Source organism: Crocuta crocuta, unplaced genomic scaffold, assembly GCF_008692635.1.
Source record: "Crocuta crocuta isolate KB4526 unplaced genomic scaffold, BGI_CrCroc_1.0 scaffold111, whole genome shotgun sequence".
Taxonomy (NCBI): Eukaryota; Metazoa; Chordata; class Mammalia; order Carnivora; family Hyaenidae; genus Crocuta; species Crocuta crocuta.
The window spans coordinates 3440784-3456345 of NW_027527611.1; the positions used below are offsets into that span (position 1 = coordinate 3440784).

Below are 15562 nucleotides of genomic sequence, written 5' to 3' on the forward strand. Positions count from 1 at the left end.
AATTTCCTAACGATCTTCCTTTCTTTGCAGGTCACTCACGGAAGCCAGTTCGTCACCGCACTCAGCTCCGCATCTGCAAACTGAAAACAGTTCACAACGATAGCAGAAGAACTCAGGATGTTCTGTCGCTGTTTAGATATTCTGTTGTTTTGTATCAAAATATTGAACACTGAAATTAAACCTTTATAAAACATTTGGTGCAATTCAGACTTGTTTTTGATGTTCGCTTAAGGGATGATTGATGTAAAACTGTAAGATACTTGAGTGTGTTTCGCAGTGACATAATGTGCGTCCGTGTCGTGAAAGGGTCCCCACCATCTGGTTGGTCACCATCTGCATGTCACAAAGCTGCAGCGGGGACTATTAAGGTCTGTCCCCTTAGCCGATCCCATCACACGCTCATGGTACTGACTGCAATCACCGCGTGACATCAGATGTGCGGCCGTGTTCTCCTCACAGCTGACAGTTTGTGGCTTTCTACCCACCTGTGCTGTCTCCTCAGCCCTGGACCCTGTGTGTGGGACACAGACCTGTGCTGTCCTGCTGTAGATTCTTAGATTCCACAGATGCGATCACGTGATGCCTGAGGAATTCGTCTTTCCCCCGTCATCTCACTTGGCATAAGTCCCTCAAGGTCCATCCAGGTGGTTGCAACTGGCGGGATTTCCTTCTTTCTCATGGTGGAGTGCCATGCTGGTGTGTGTGTGTGTGTGTGTGTGTGTGTGTGTGTGTGTGTGTGTAAATATATGTGTGTGTGCTGTCTCTTCTTTATTCATCTACTGATGGACACTTAGACTGTTGTCATAATGGCTCGGATTTCTTATTCAAGCGAAACATCACATTTGCCTATAAATCTTTATGTGTAAATTGACATTCAGTGTTTACCTAATCATGTGTATTTATTCGTTAGGTATTTTATCTATTTATGAAAACACCCACAAGGTGAAGGACATGTCTCAAAAGATACTGTAACTACTCCCCCATAACAAATACAGTCTCAGTTCTCCCTTTTTTTTTTTTGAGATTCTGGAGATTATCACTGAACATTGGGAATATCTTGTCTTTCATGTATGCCTGCTGTATAAATTATTAAGAATCATGCATGCTTTGAGCTTAAACATTACCCATTTAAGGATCTTATTTGAGAAGCTGGAAGTGATTATTACCCGCACTGCTTTGTGGCAGGTGACGTGTGTGTCTGAGATGGACAGGCCTCTTTGGGTCCAGAATTCGGTTCTGGTTTGTTAAGTGTGAACCACTCGGGCAGGTGGGAAGGAGGAAGACAAGGAGACTGTGCCCCCGGCACCGTTCCGTGACTCGTACGAGGGGATGACCACGAACCAGCGGGTTGTGAATACGCATTAGCTCCAGGGCTGGCGGAGCGCCCGCCCGGTGGGGGCCGGGCACGGTGCTCGGCACAGCGGCTTTACGCAGCGGACGTGGTGTGGGGCAGCCCAATGTGCCCCACGCCCGGAGAAGGCGGGCGCGGCTGGGTGCGCAGGGCATAAGGCCCTGGTCAGCTTCGGGCAGTGAAAGGCCCTGAGAAGGCCCCGGTGGCGGGTCGTTAGCTNACGCGATGCTGTGGGAAGGTTGAGGGCGGCCGTTGCTGTAACCTGGGGGGCTAGCCCGTCATTTTTATTCAACTTCAGAAATCTTTTTCAACTTCAGTCATTTCTTTTCCCTAAAAGAGATACTTTGACCACGTGAAATAATTGTCTTCACGCTCGTCTCCCTTCTCTGTACTGTCTGCTCCACACACTCCAGCCTCTCAGGCCCTGCACGTGCTTTCCCCCCAGCCCCCCGTACGGCCTGTTGACACACAGGTCCCCGCTCACGGCGGCCCCTTCCAGAAGGGACGGGACAGCTGTGTCTCCATTCTTCAGCCTCCACACTCTGTAGCTCCCTTATTATTTGTTCCGACGTGTTATGGAAGTATTTATGTGGACGTGTTCACGTGTGGCTCCATTCACAAGTAAATCTATTGATCAAACTACACCAAGGGTAATTTTACCAAAATAAAGATCATCACGACTCAACTTTTCCACTTTATTTTAAAACCGTCCATCACGTTAGGAACAGGCTCCCTGCTGGCCAACGTCCGTCAGACTGTGTGGCTGTCTCCCAAATCTGAGTCTTTAAACCTAAGGAGCAAGTTTGCCGTCAGCTTCGAGTCTGCGTGCTCCGTGAGGCATCCGCGGAGGTCTGTGCTGATGGTGGTGTCATGTCATGTCCCCGGGGGCTCGGCCAGCTGTGGGGGGGCTGCCCCCTGGCTCAGCACGGACCGGGCATCAGGTTTAGCTCATTTACAGGTGAAGGGCGTGCCTGTGGCGCGGGGGACGTCCCTGATGGCCGCACCGTCCCCTGTTGATGCCGCAGGCCGTGTGCCTGACTGCAAGTCCCAGGACTCTCACGGGCCAGTTTTCCCGGAGCGTAGACTCCCTCCTTGTTGAACAAAGGCCCAGACAAGCCTCTGGGCAACTCTGAGTCGTTCCGAGCCAGACGAGGTAAAAGTGACCCTCATATGCTCACTGTAAACTCAGCACAATTTTATTTTGTAGGTTTAAACGATTCCTGGTCGATTTTTCTTTTAGGCCCATGTGCGTGAAAGATTTCGCTGTGCCTGAGAAGTGACGAGTTGGAGGTGGACGGCCCACACGTGTCTGAGCCGCTCACTCTCCACCGTGAACCACTCTGGCTTTGGTTGTGGTCTTGAATTGCCACTGAACATGGACAGCACCTTCTGTGCGTCTCTCTGGGAGGTGCCCTGTTGTCCCAAAGCACCACGGTCCCCAGATTCACACCGAGTTACGGCACGGGCGTCAAACAGCAGAGAAGCATTGTTCACGGGGCTGTGCTTGAAGCTGGAGGTGTTTAAGGCAACACGGTCATGCCTCCGTCCGCTGCTGTGTGCTGTGTTCTGACAGCGGTGGGCAGGTGCTCTCGTTGCTGTCGGTTGCGTCTGAGGGATGCATCGGTGGTGAGCGAGGGATGGTACAGAGGTCGGCCTCCCAGGGAGAGCCCTGGCCATGTGCATCCCACACACACACGGGGGTGCATAGTGTGGCTGAGCCCCAGGTGTGAGGAGCGGCCTGTTACAGGGACGGCACATGTGCATTCCCGTGGCCTAGAACGTCTCACATCAGCCTGCTTCCACAGCAAATGCGGGTTAGCAGGGGAGGAGGAGGTGTGGCCGAGGCTACGTGGCTACGAATTTGGGGCCAGACCAAACACATCACTCAGACTCTGTGCTCCTGGTACAAACCCACACATTCGTGCATTAGTTATGGTGGTTTGTGGACCCAGTGATGGGAGCTGGGGAGGTGAGGTGCCGCCCTCCCATGCCAGGTAGACAGCAGACTGCCACGGCGTGCCATGGCATGCCCAGGATCCTGAACCTGCTGGGCTCCCCCTTAAACATGGAGTTGGGGTGGTGGTGGAGGGGGTGATGTTCCAAGGCACGTTCATGAGCGTGAGGGTCTTCCCCTTGGGGACTGACAGGTGCGTCTGGAATGGCTGTTCCAGGGCCACCCGAGGGGGACTGTGCGCCTGGGCCTGGTAAGCTCGTCCAGGCCGCGAACTTGGTGCTCGAGGAGCCATCAGATGCTCGGGAGGGGACGGTGGGCTTGTGTTGGAGAAAGAGCATCCTGGCATGTGCTGAGAGCCAGGACATTAGCAGGGAGGTCGCTATGGAAGGTGTGAACGTAGTAATGAAAGAAAGCAGAATAATGCAGTAATCTGTGTAAAGTTTCAGTGACCTCAAAATAATAGACGGTCATGTATTCTTAATCGCCTGTGGAAGTACGGTTTCCGTTTGTTGGACACCGGAGTGTGTGCCCACGTCATGCTGGTGTTGCGGCAGTCACCGTCCACGCCCTCGTGTTGCTGGCAGGCGCACGGTGCCAGCCACGGCAGGGTCCACACCCGGGCCTGGGCGTCAGAGGAGCGCTGTTCTCCGAGTCCGTTATTTAGTGCACTTTTGCACACCACAGAATACGGTGTCTTAAAGGCCTTCAGTTGCGGCTCTTGCCTTGAAGACATGCTGTCCCTGAGTTTGGCCAAAGGGGAATGAGCAGACGTGGCTCCTTTGTAGCCACTCAGGCCATTAAAATAATCAAGCTGAAGGCTTCTGCTGCTGTCACAAACACGAGGGGACGTCCTTACAAGTCAGATCATTGCCCCCGCCCCGCGTTTCTGATGTACCAGGTGCAGGGGGCGAGAGGGCAGACGATTGACTGTATTTCCGAGGAGTCCCCGGGTGATGCTGACATTGCCAGTGACCACAACCGACAGCCACGGCCTGAGCTTCGCAGACATCATGGTGGCCTGTTTCCAGTGCACGTAATAATCAAGTGAGTTGACCCACAGGCGAGGGAAGCCCAGAATGGGGCTTCAGTAGGCAGCTTGACTCTATTATGGTCATGAGCTGTGCACGCACCGTGCCCGGTGTGCGGGGAGCGTGCTCACATGTGCGTGCGCTGTGTCCAGTGTGCGGGGAGCATGCTTATGAGCGTGGGGTACTCTGCTCTTTTGAGTGCGGGGCACTCATGTCCAAGGTCACTTCATCAGATGCTTGAGGCTCTTGTCTTGTGGGAAGGTCCACGTGTGGATGATTGTGCCGGACACTGTCTCCGCGCTGTGCTGTTGGGCCCAATCCTGGGCCTTCTGTTCAAGCGTGACCTTGGATCGCTGGGTGGGCTTTGCCGAGCCGAGAAGCGTCCAGCGCCACTGCGGCTGCTCCCTGCGCCTCCGGGAAAGAAACTAGAAAAACGCCTGCAGCCTCCAGCGGCATTTTGTGTCTTCTTTCCCCCAGGGGCCTCTGTTAGACCCAGATCAGAAATGAGGCAGAGCGAGATAATTCTGTAAAAAAAAATTATTTTAATATTTGTCTTAGAGCACAAGCAGGGGGGTGTGGCAGAGAGAGAGGGAGACACCGTGTCTGAAGCAGGAGAGCAAGATAATTCTTAAACAGCAGTTTATGGGCAATAAATGAATACTAAGTTGGCTGTAATTCCCCAGAATTAACTCTCTTCTGAGTTTGCTAACTGGGTGGAGCTGGTTCCTGGTTTCATCTCACCGCTGCTGTCCCTCTGGTGTTTGCTCCGAGGAGCATGTGGAAGGGGCCCTGTGATCCAGCGAGGGCCGGACGCAGGTGAGGCCGGCGTCTGTGTAGGTGGAGACAGGACTGTGTGTGGACACGACCCCACCCATGTTCGCACACGTGTCAGCCGCCTCTCGGCCAGGAAATCGCGCTATCGTCCGTGAACGTGGCAAGCTGCCGTGACCTGCAGCCGCGGGGATCGTGGGGTCTCGGCGCATGGCTGCGTTTGCAGGGGACGTGCACGTCCGTGCGGGTCGTACCCAGCCCCGTGCCCCTGAGGACCTAGCCCGGCAGACATCTTAGGGTGGAGCACCTTTGGCCCCTCAGAAATGTGCTTCAGCCCCGGTTTCCTCACTTACAAACAGAAATAGTAATGCCTGCCTAGTGCACTGACTACAGCGCTTGCCTGGGGTGAAACCCGTGTGAATCATCCACGTGGAATTGCTGGCCGGCGGGGCTTGGAGGTGCTGTGTGCTGGGAGTCACCCTCGGGTGGAGATGACGTAGGCCCTTGGGGACCCCTGCCTCCCCTCCTTCCCAACAAGAAGACGCCCTTCCTGCGGAGTCTGGGACCAGCCATTTCTGTCCCTGCTGAATTACCCTCCGCCGCCTGCCTGCTGGTGATTCGTGTGCGCCTCACGTGCGAAGGGGCACGCGGTGTCCATCGGTAACCGGTCAGGACTCGCCGGAGCCTCTACTTGAGTTGCTTTGCTCTTGGGACGCACTGAGAGAGCAGACTTTTCCCTGCGTCTGGGGAGTAGCGCAGATCTAATGTCTTCTTTAGGGAGACCTCTATCCTTGACCCTTGAATATGGTTCATTTAAAATAAAATTTAAATGCAGAATGTACCTGTGGGATCACCTCAGTTTGGGGCCAGTAACGGGATGCCGTTTCTGTCTCATTTGCTGGATCTGTAAGGAGGGAAGGGCTGCCTCCATGACCTGGTCCAGCCCCTCTTTCCAAGACCGTCTCACTGGTATCTGGACCCACAGCGCGTGCTCGGGGTGCGTCAGGCCCTCCGTGCCCACTTGTGGGGGAGCCCGGGTGGAGCTGTCCCCACACGCCCCCCCCCCGGCTGGCCAGCTCGGGACTGACCCCCATCCTGACGCACAGACACTACCTCCCTTAGGCCTGTGAAGCCCTCCTCATTCCCTCATTTCATAAGAACACGGAGTCCGGGAGGGCTCTAGACAGCACGGCTGTGAAGGTGTTGGGGGCTTGGCCACCCTGTCCGATTGCCAGGCGTGGGGACCTTGTGTGTCCATCGTTTCCACCTCCCCGCTCACACCTGACATCCTTTCTTGTTGCAGCTGTTGTGCTGAGAGATTGCAGGTGCCGCGTCGGCTGTGGGCGTGACCAGCAGACGGTGATGCTGAGTGCAACACCACACCATGGAGGGACGGATGTGCCTCCCCCGCGGCTTCTGGCCTTTGCCCCTTTGAGCTGGGAGCTGAGGCCTCGGCGGCAGGTGCTCATCCGAGGTGCCCTCGAGTAGCCGGTGGGCAGGGCTGGGAGGTGCTGGCTGGCGGGAGGGACCTCGGGGGGAAGCTCTTCCTCCCTTGTTGGGGGGCTGAGTGCATTTCCTGCTGCCGCTCGGGTCCTCCCCAGGGGCAGGGCCCTCCAAGACCTTCCTGTAGGTGCAGCCGGGCCCTCACAAATATGGAACATCCTCCGTGATGTCAACGCCTGGCCCAGGAGGAGCACAGTCTGTGGGAGTTCGGCGGTGGAAAACTGATCCTCTGAGAGTTAGCTGCTGAAGTGTCTGCATGTCCCCTAGATGGAGCCGTCCCCTGCCTTGTGAAGCCTGGGGACCCAGATATGCCACGTGGGGTCTTAGTGGCCTGGGTGTCCGCAGACTGCAGACTCTGGGCAGATGACTGACTGGCGGGGAAGCCGGTGTCTCCCAGATGTGCACCACCCCACACGGATGGAGTCTGTCCCCATCCGCCACCTGGGACTGACGGCTCATCTGACGGGGCTACTGATGTCAGGGCCGGTGGGGAATGCAGTGTCCACCGTGTGCATCACGACGTCCCCAAGGTCGTGATCTGTGTGGCAGCAAACGAGCAACATGATTCTTGTAAGAGCCAGATGTCCACTGGGCCCTGGGGTCCTGGCTCGCAGCCTGCACTGGACTGCACTTCTGACCTTGAATCCCTGTCAGATCACTTACTACCTGGTAAAAGCGAGCCCTCCAAGGAGTGTTTTGTGTGCGGTGTGTGTGGGAAATGGCCAAGAGGAAAACCCTGGGTGCTGGTGGGTGAGGCCCAGCGGGCGTTAGGTAGTGCCTCCCAGTGAGCCCCGGGAGGTGCAGGCGGGGTGGACAGGGTGGACGCACAGGCAGTGACCACGTGCCCTTCTCACGGCGGCAGACAGCGTCAGAACATGCTGCTCAATGCGGGGAAGAGACCAGGGGCCGTGCCAGTGCGGCCCGAGGAGACCACAGACGGGCCCTTTTCTGGGATCTCGAAGGATGCGTGAGAGTTTCCCGACTGACAGGAAGGGAGGCGGTGCAGACAGATGGGCCACAGGTGCCCTGGTTGGAGGCGGGAAAGGGCCCTCGGGGAAGGTGTCTGGGGCTGGCGGAACCTCAGTGGGCCACGGCCAGCAGTGCTGCTCGGGGGCGGGGACGGGATGTCCCTCCCCAAACTGGCCTTCCTCTGACTCAACCACCTAACCGTGGTTAACTAATGTTAACTAACTAAGGCTAAAGTTGGCCAACTATGGCTAACTAGTCATGGCTAAATAAAGTTAACTGTGATCAACTATGATTAACTAAGGCTAAATGGTTAACTGAGGTTAACTAACCAAGGTTAACTAAGGTGAACCAACCAAGGTTAAGTAGCTACAGTTAACTCAGGTTAACTAACCAAGTTTGACTTAGGTTAAATAAGTAAGGTTGACCAGCTAAAGTTAACCAATGTTAACTAACCAAGGTTAACAAAGGTTGACTAGCTAAGGTTAACCCATGTAAACTAACCAAGTTTAAGGTTAACCAAGGTTAACTAAGTGAGGACAGCCTGGGAGTCTGAAGGCTTCTACCTGCCCATCAACAAGTCCCATGTGGCCTCGTTTCAAACTGTCCACGTGCCTCTTGGCTCCTCCCGTGATCCGGATCCACGGTGCCGCCCCCTCCCTGGCTTCTCTGCTACCTCGTTACCCATTTGCTCTCAGCCCAGCAGCCCTGGGATCCTTCAGCGACGTGACAGCTTAAACGCTCCTTTGAATAAAACCCCAGCGGCTTCCCACGAAGAAGCCTGGAGAAACCAAAGTCCCAGCGGCCCGCCAGGCTGATATGGCCGCACCCGGCTAGTGCCCTGGCCTGGGTGCCCTCCCTTCTCATGGGCTCCAGGCACCCGGCTTCTATGGCGTTTCTCCAGCCTGGCGTGCGTGGCTGGCCCCTGGTCCTGGTGCACCTGCAGATGTGTGCGTGGCCTGGCCCACCCCGCGGCGGTTCCTGGGCTGGACCGCGGGCAGCCGGGCCTGCATGCCGGTCACTGTTCCTTTCCGGTGCTCTTATTGGCACCTGACTCACCGTAGCGGAGGCCGATCTCTTCTCTTACTGTCTGCCCCCAGGGAGGGGAGCAGATAGGTTTCGTTCGCTGTTGCCTTGAAATGAAAGTCAGCTCCACGGGACAGGGTCTCAGTTCCACTCCCTCTTCTGCACATCACCCGGAAGAGAGGTGCGTGGTAAGTGCCCAATAGGTACTTGTTGAAAGAAGGGGTGCGAAGCACTCTGGGGCCCGCGGAGAGTCACCAGCCAGGGTTGTGCAGGGAGCCACACAGTCACTGTCAGGCCCGAGCATGTCACCCAGGCTTCACAGTGCTGACTCCAGGCCTGTCAGGGTGGAGGGTGCAAGAGGTAGACCCTTGTTGTTGTGGTTTTTTAATTAAAAAATTTTTTTAATGTTTTATTTATTTCTGAGAGAGCGAGAGAGAGCGAGTGTGAGCAGGGGCAGGTCAGAGGAGAGAGGGAAATACAGAATCCGAAACAGGCTCCAGGCTCTGAGCTGTCAGCACAGAGCCCGATGCAGAGTTTGAACCCACGAACCACGAGATCATGACCTGAGCCGAAGTCAGACGCTCAACCGACTGAGCCCCCAGGCGCCCCGACCCTTGTTGCTTTTAACTGGTAAAGGAGAGAGTAGATGAGAGTGTGCAAGAGATCTGCTCTTCAATCCTACTGAAGATTTCTCTATTGAAGATGATGAAAAGGAAGCCGGCAGTATAAAAGCTGTGCAGCTACTAGCAAATTAGTAGCAAACAGAATAAAGTCAGACATTTATTAGCAGAAACATTATTTTTGAAGCATAATGTGAGTTTAATTACCTTTATTTCCTTACCGCTTTCATTTCTGTCCTGGCGTTAATGCGGTCTCTAATTCCGTGGAACAGAATCTGCATCATAAAAACATTTGCTTTGCTGTTTTCCATAAAAATGTCCAAATTTGTGTCTTAACCATGGTGCACGCTCTATTTTGTGGCCAGCTGGAAGTACTTCCTTTTTTTTTGGTTTCGACTTGTGACCCCGACACCTCCGGACCCGCAGCTGCTGCACAGGTGTGACTCGGGGTGTTTGCAGAAAGAGCCCTGGCTCACTGAAAGCCTGTCTGCTCAAGAGAGGAGTATAGATGCCGCAGAGGTCCCCAGCAGCCACCCGCCGAGCGCAGGCTCTGACGCTTTGGTGCCTGCCGTGCGCACACTCTCCCCACCGCGGTAACACGCCGCCTGAGCCGACGGCTGTGCACACCACTGCCTCTCCACTGGTGGTAGAATCCTGCCTGAAGCCGGTTTCCGGATGACAATGCGGGGTAACCTCCCGGCACCTCCCTGCAAACAGAGAGGCCTGTGGGACGTGGGACGTTGGTCTGTTGAGTGTCCTGCTGGCCGTGGAACCCACTGAGGCCCCGCGGGGGCCGAGCATCGGTGTCAGTGCCTCGTCCAGAGAAGTGTGCGGTGCTGTGCACGACATTGCGAAGACCTGTTCTGCTTTGCTGCCGTATTAAAGCGATATGTGATTTCCTGACAACAGCAGTGCTAAGGCATCCTTCACACGCTGCAAAATTCACCTGTTTCCAATCCACCGTTCGCTGGACTTCGGCATATCCACAGACTCGGCAACTGTCACCGGCCTCTCGTTCCAGAACATTTTCGTCACCCGCAGAAAAAGTCCGGGGGCCGGCGGTGGCCAGTGCCTGCCCACTCTGCCCTCCCCAGCACCCCCAGCCGCCGGCTCGTGTGCTGTCTCCACAAAGTAGCCTATTTGGGGCATTTGGTACAATAGGTGGTCCTTGGTCTGGCTTCTTTCACTTCGTAAGGTTTCGAAGCCCATGTGTGTTTTAGGATATATTAGTACTTCTTTCTTGCCAAGTGAAATTCCACTGTTCAGATAGACCCATTTGTCAGCTGATGGATGTTGTGTGTTTAGAGAACTCTGCTCTGGACACACGATGTCAGCTGTCTTGGGTGTGAGCTGGGGGTGTGAGGGCCGCGTCGCACGCACTGTATCTTATGTCCCAGCAGCAACGTGATGGCGCTCTGCCCTCGCCACATCTTTGCCAACACGTGCTGCCATCTGTGAGTTTGTACCCGATGGCTGCGAACAGCTGTCTTTTTGTGGTTTGGCTTTGCATTTCTCTCTGTTAACCACTTTTCACATGCCTACCGGACATTTGACTGTCGTGTTTATTCAGATCTGTCTCTTCAGATTCTTTGCCCATTTAACTGACATCTTGGGTTATTTGCCTTTTTGCTATTGAGTTTTAAGAACAGTATATTCTGGACATGTTTCTTGCTGGTTTGTTATTGGTGAATATTTGCTCCCATTTTGTGGGTTGACTTTCACTTTCTTGGTGGTGTGTTTGCAGCACAGGACTTGTGGATTTTGACAAAGCCCAGCTGAACTATTTCTCTCTTTTATAACTTGTGCTTTTTGTTTCATACCTAAGAAACCCTTGTTGAATCCGTGGTCACGAAGGCCACTCCCAGGCTCTATTCTGAGTGTTTTATGCGAGGCCTGCAATCCATCTTGAATTAACTGTGCATGTGGTGTGAGGTAGGGACCTAGCTTCATTTTTATGCATGCGCCTTTCTAGTCATCTGAGCACCATTTGTTGAAAAGACTCTTATTTCCCCGAGAACTGTCTAGGTATCCTGGTTAAAAACCACTTACCGGGGTTTATTTGGGGGCTTAGTTTTGTTCCACTGATCTACACGTCCATCCTGTGTAAGGAGAGGTCATTTAACCTTTGTTTGTGCTTGAACGTCTCAGGCCCTTGAGGCACAGGGGGACGGGCTGCTCCGCGTGCAGCTCAGGGTCGGGTCCACCCGCCTGGGTCAGGTTTCCACTAGAAACTATGGTCCTGCTCCCTGAGGGTCCACTTCTTCATCTACAAAGTAAAATGCACTTAAAAGAATTGGCGTGACGTTTAAGTGAGGAGCTGAGTGTAGTGTGTGCAGATTGGTCAGAGTGTGCCTACTACGCGTTATTTGATCCTTCACATGAGGCCATTATCTCTGCTTCACAAAGCAGGACACAAGGCTCACAGAAATTAAATCGTCCTGGTTCACGCAGGAAGCCACGCAGGTAGAAGCTGAGTCTGTTTTGCCCTGGGAATCTTGTTACAGAGACCGCTGATTTGGGGACCTCGTCTCACGAGCCTTGTCCGCTTAGTTAGCCTCTGAGCGTGAGGGAGGGGCTGTAACTCTCCCTCGGAGGCAGGACTGGGTCCCACCTTCTCTGCTGGACATGTTACCCAGAGGAACATGGTGCCGGACGTGCCGGCCCCCGTCAGCTGGGTGAGCCCGGCGCAGCGCCCCGAGATGCCGTCCCAGCCGCAGGGCCCCCGCTTCAGTACTGGGGTCCCACCTGCCTTCCCCCTTCTCTATGAGATGAGGAGCTTGAATTACATATTCCCCTAGGTTTCCTCTGACTTTAAAATTCAACGTGCCCATAAATATGAGTAAGTGATTTTCACGACTGTATTAAAATGACGTGAACAGACTGAAAGGTAGAAAAATAGCAACGGTGTTACTGCTCGAGTCACGGTTGGAACTCAGTTTTTCAGAAATACAGTAAATTAGAGAATATTCTGAATGAGATTGATAAGAGATTGACAAAGTTCCGTGCCTGTCGTCACGAATCCCCTTCTTGTTTCAGGGTAAATTCCCACAAATGTATCCTGGGGGAGCGAGTTTGAGCAGGATGTCATCAATAATTTGTTAAAAGACTGTTGAGTGTCTCTCTGAATTTTTATACTGTAAGGTTTTACATTCATTATCTCTTAAACTACTGGGGGAAAATTTGTAGTGACGTGAGTAATGTTAACAATTTAAGTGTTGAGGGGCGCCTGGGGGCTCAGTCAGGCAGCCTACCATCGGTTTCGGCTCAGGTCAGATCTCAAGGTTTGTGGGTTCGAGCCCCGCGTCGGGCTCTGTGCTGACAGCTCAGAGCCTGCTTGGGATATTCTCATTCTCTCTCTCTCTCTCTCTCTCTCTCTCTCGTTCTCTGCTTTCCCCCTCAAAATAAACGAACTAGCATTAAAAAACCATAAATGTTGAATGTGTAGGCGTGTTCTCCTCTGAAATTTCGTGTCTTCCCAGATGGGACATTCTTCGCCAGCTTCCCCACAGGGTCCCAGTCAGGACGCCGTCGGCAAAGGCGTTTGCCCGTCTCTGTCATCAGGTCACCCAGTGCTGCCGGAGGACGAAACTTACCTGTTTTTCTTTGTTCGGATTAAATTAACTGTGTCCCTCTCTGGTGATGTAAATGGCGTTTCCTTCGGGAGATGCAGGACGTTTAGAAACGCAGTGCCTCTGGTGTCGGCCTCTGGCTCTGAAGCGCCGCACCGCCGACTCTGCCGTGCCGTGTCGGCCTCCGCCGCACAGCCAGCCACGGTCGGCCGCGCGTGACCGTTCCCGACACGTTCAGGAGGCAAGCTCGGGCTCTGGGATGCGTGCCGTCCTAACTCGTAAACTGGATCACGCGCTGGGAGTGTGTACGCGCAGGCATGTTACGTGTTAGCAGCTGCATCGCACTCCGTGTGCAGGTAATATTCTTTTCAACCCAGTCCCTGTTCTTGATATTTAAATTGCCTTCAGTTTTTCACTGCTCTGAGTAACAACATCTAGGGATGTATTTGTGTTGCACTGCCACACTCTTTTCTCAGAAATGCCTGTAAAGTGCAGATTCTTGGGGACCTGTCGGCAGGTCTGCGGAGGGGTGCGGAGAAGCTCTCTTTTTCCTGTGCTTCTGACAGATTCTGCCACACCTGCCGCTTCAGAGGAAGCGGGGTCCCAGGGCGGGCGCGGGCGGCACGGGAGCCGCAGCTCCCGGAGGACGCCAGGGCTGTGCACTGCCGCACACGGGGCGCCTGCCGTCCTTACGCCCCCCTTCCTCCCGGAGAGCCCGGGCTGCCCTGGCTGTGTTGAGCCGGCGCTTTCAAGTGGCACTCGGCTGGGAGAGACACTCGCCCGTGGTGTTTTGGACTCGGCCTCCTCCCCTCTTAATGCAAGATTCTTTTATACTCAGGGATAAGGTGGGCATGAACCGCAGGCCCATGCGGAGGGATCCGGGTGGTTTTCAGAGCGTAGGCGCGGGTTTTGTTTCAGGAGGTTCAGTATAAGCTGGCACAGTAAGAACTTTTATTAACGAGGCACAGGCTGTTGTCACGCCGGAGAAGGGGCTCCGGGCCACTCTGCTCGGGCACTGCCAGGGCCTCTGAGCAAGCCTGCAGCTCTCTGGGCCTTGACTTACTTCTGAACAGGGAAGACACAGTCTGAAGGGCTGTGAAAGCTTTTGGTTTTAATTTTTTTAAATGTTTATTTTTGAGAGAGAGAGAGAGAGAAAGGGTGCTCAAGCTGAGGAGGGGCAGAGAGAGAGGGAGACACAGAATCCAAAGCAGCTCCAGGCTCAGCTGTCAGCATAGAGCCCGACATGGGGCTCGAACCCACAAACAGTGAGATCATGACCTGAACGGAAGTTGGATGCTTAACCGCCTGAGCCGCCCCGGTGCCCCAGGTTTTTTGTGTTTTAATTCTGGCAAGCTGTGTATTCATGAAAGTGAGCTTAAGCGAGTAGGTCACAAACATATTGGTTATGTTATTTGTGCACGTGGGATGCTAGCTGTTCACATCCTGCCCGCAGTAGGTGCCCCCCCGCCAAGGAGGCAAAAGAAGGAAGCAGCCCACCCCCACCCCCAACATATACACGCCGCAAAGGTGGCCGGCGCCAGGCCCCAGAGCCTGCCGACTCAGCTGGGAGCCTGGGGGGGCACGGAGCTCCCGGGGTGCCCTGGTCAGGGGAGACGGAGTGCTGCGCCCCCGGCCCACCGCACTGCGTGGCTGGCCCTCCGCCCCTGCCCCCACGGGTTTCCAGGAGGGTTCGTCCAGGGCGCCCAGCGGGCCCTGAGTGCCGAGGGGTGCTCTCCTTTCCACACACGCGAGGACTTAGGTGGCGTGAGGGACGTGCCCAGTGCTGGGGACGAGGCCCCTGACCACACCGCAAAGACAGCAGCAGAGGGAAGGCACTTCCCAGGCGACCACAATGCCGGGCAGTGCAGGGCGCGCGGCTCCAGAGAGTTTGCAGGAGGGTGCTGGCGGCGGTCACCCGGCCCGGGCCTTGTGCGGGGCTCTCGGGCCGGGGCATCTCCTGGAGGAGCTGGCCCTGGAGGTGGGGCTGGGGGTCGTTGGACAGAGCCCGAAGGCCGGCAGAGGGGAGTGACTGCTCCCCCGGGAACCACCACTCGGGTATGCAGTTGGCTTATTTGGGAGGCTTTCCTTTTCTGATGGACGGGGCGATGTGGGTAATTCTCCCGCTCAGTTAAGGGAGGGGTGCTCGGGGGCTCGGTGACATATATGGACTTGGCTGGAAGGCTGCAGTGCCAGCGCCAGCAGGCCGCTCACATTTCGGGGCGACGCCCTGTGACCCCCCGAGCTGTGGCAGGCGCACCAGGGAGCTGGAAACGCTGTAATCCATCCGGTTTCTGTATTCAGACGGTGCCTTTGCCCACAGCCTGTCTGTGCAGCAAAGCAAGAACTGCCTGGGTTAAGCAAACATGTGAACCTATTGAGAGAAATGTAAATTGACATAATCAATAAATTTGCTTGCATTTCTTTTCATTGTAGGGTTATTATTTGATCAGGCCTCAGTGTTTTCTGAGTCTGTTTACAGACACAGGGCAGCATCCATAATGTACGTTGCTGTTTGCGTTTTTGCAAAAGCAAAGTGATGCTTTCTGTTTTCTGATTTCGTTTTATTTGAAAAAACAGAAACTGAAACATGGAAGATACAGAACCACATCGCCTCCCATGTGGGATCTTCGCTCTCCTGTCCCCGTGAATCCCTTCGGGCGGACCACTCAGTGTCGTCTGGTCTGGGGCCCCTCATGTACACAGCGCCTTCGTCCTGCAGCTTGGTGAGGGTCGGGGTGCACACGAATGGTGCCCCCACATCCTCCAAACGAGCG

General features: G+C 54.8%; 1 protein-coding gene and 1 long non-coding RNA gene across 2 annotated transcripts in view; both read left to right on the top strand.

Annotated features, from left to right (window-relative positions):
- LOC144237917 (uncharacterized) overlaps positions 1-175 on the top strand; it is a 43113-nt gene extending 42938 nt beyond the window's left edge. Inside the window, exon 4 of the long non-coding RNA XR_013336961.1 lies at positions 31-175. This is a non-coding gene — a long non-coding RNA (uncharacterized LOC144237917). The remainder of the gene's footprint in view (positions 1-30) is intronic.
- DLGAP2 (DLG associated protein 2) overlaps positions 1-15562 on the top strand; it is a 608379-nt gene that overhangs the window by 140805 nt on the left and 452012 nt on the right. The gene's annotated exons all lie outside the window — the stretch shown is intronic.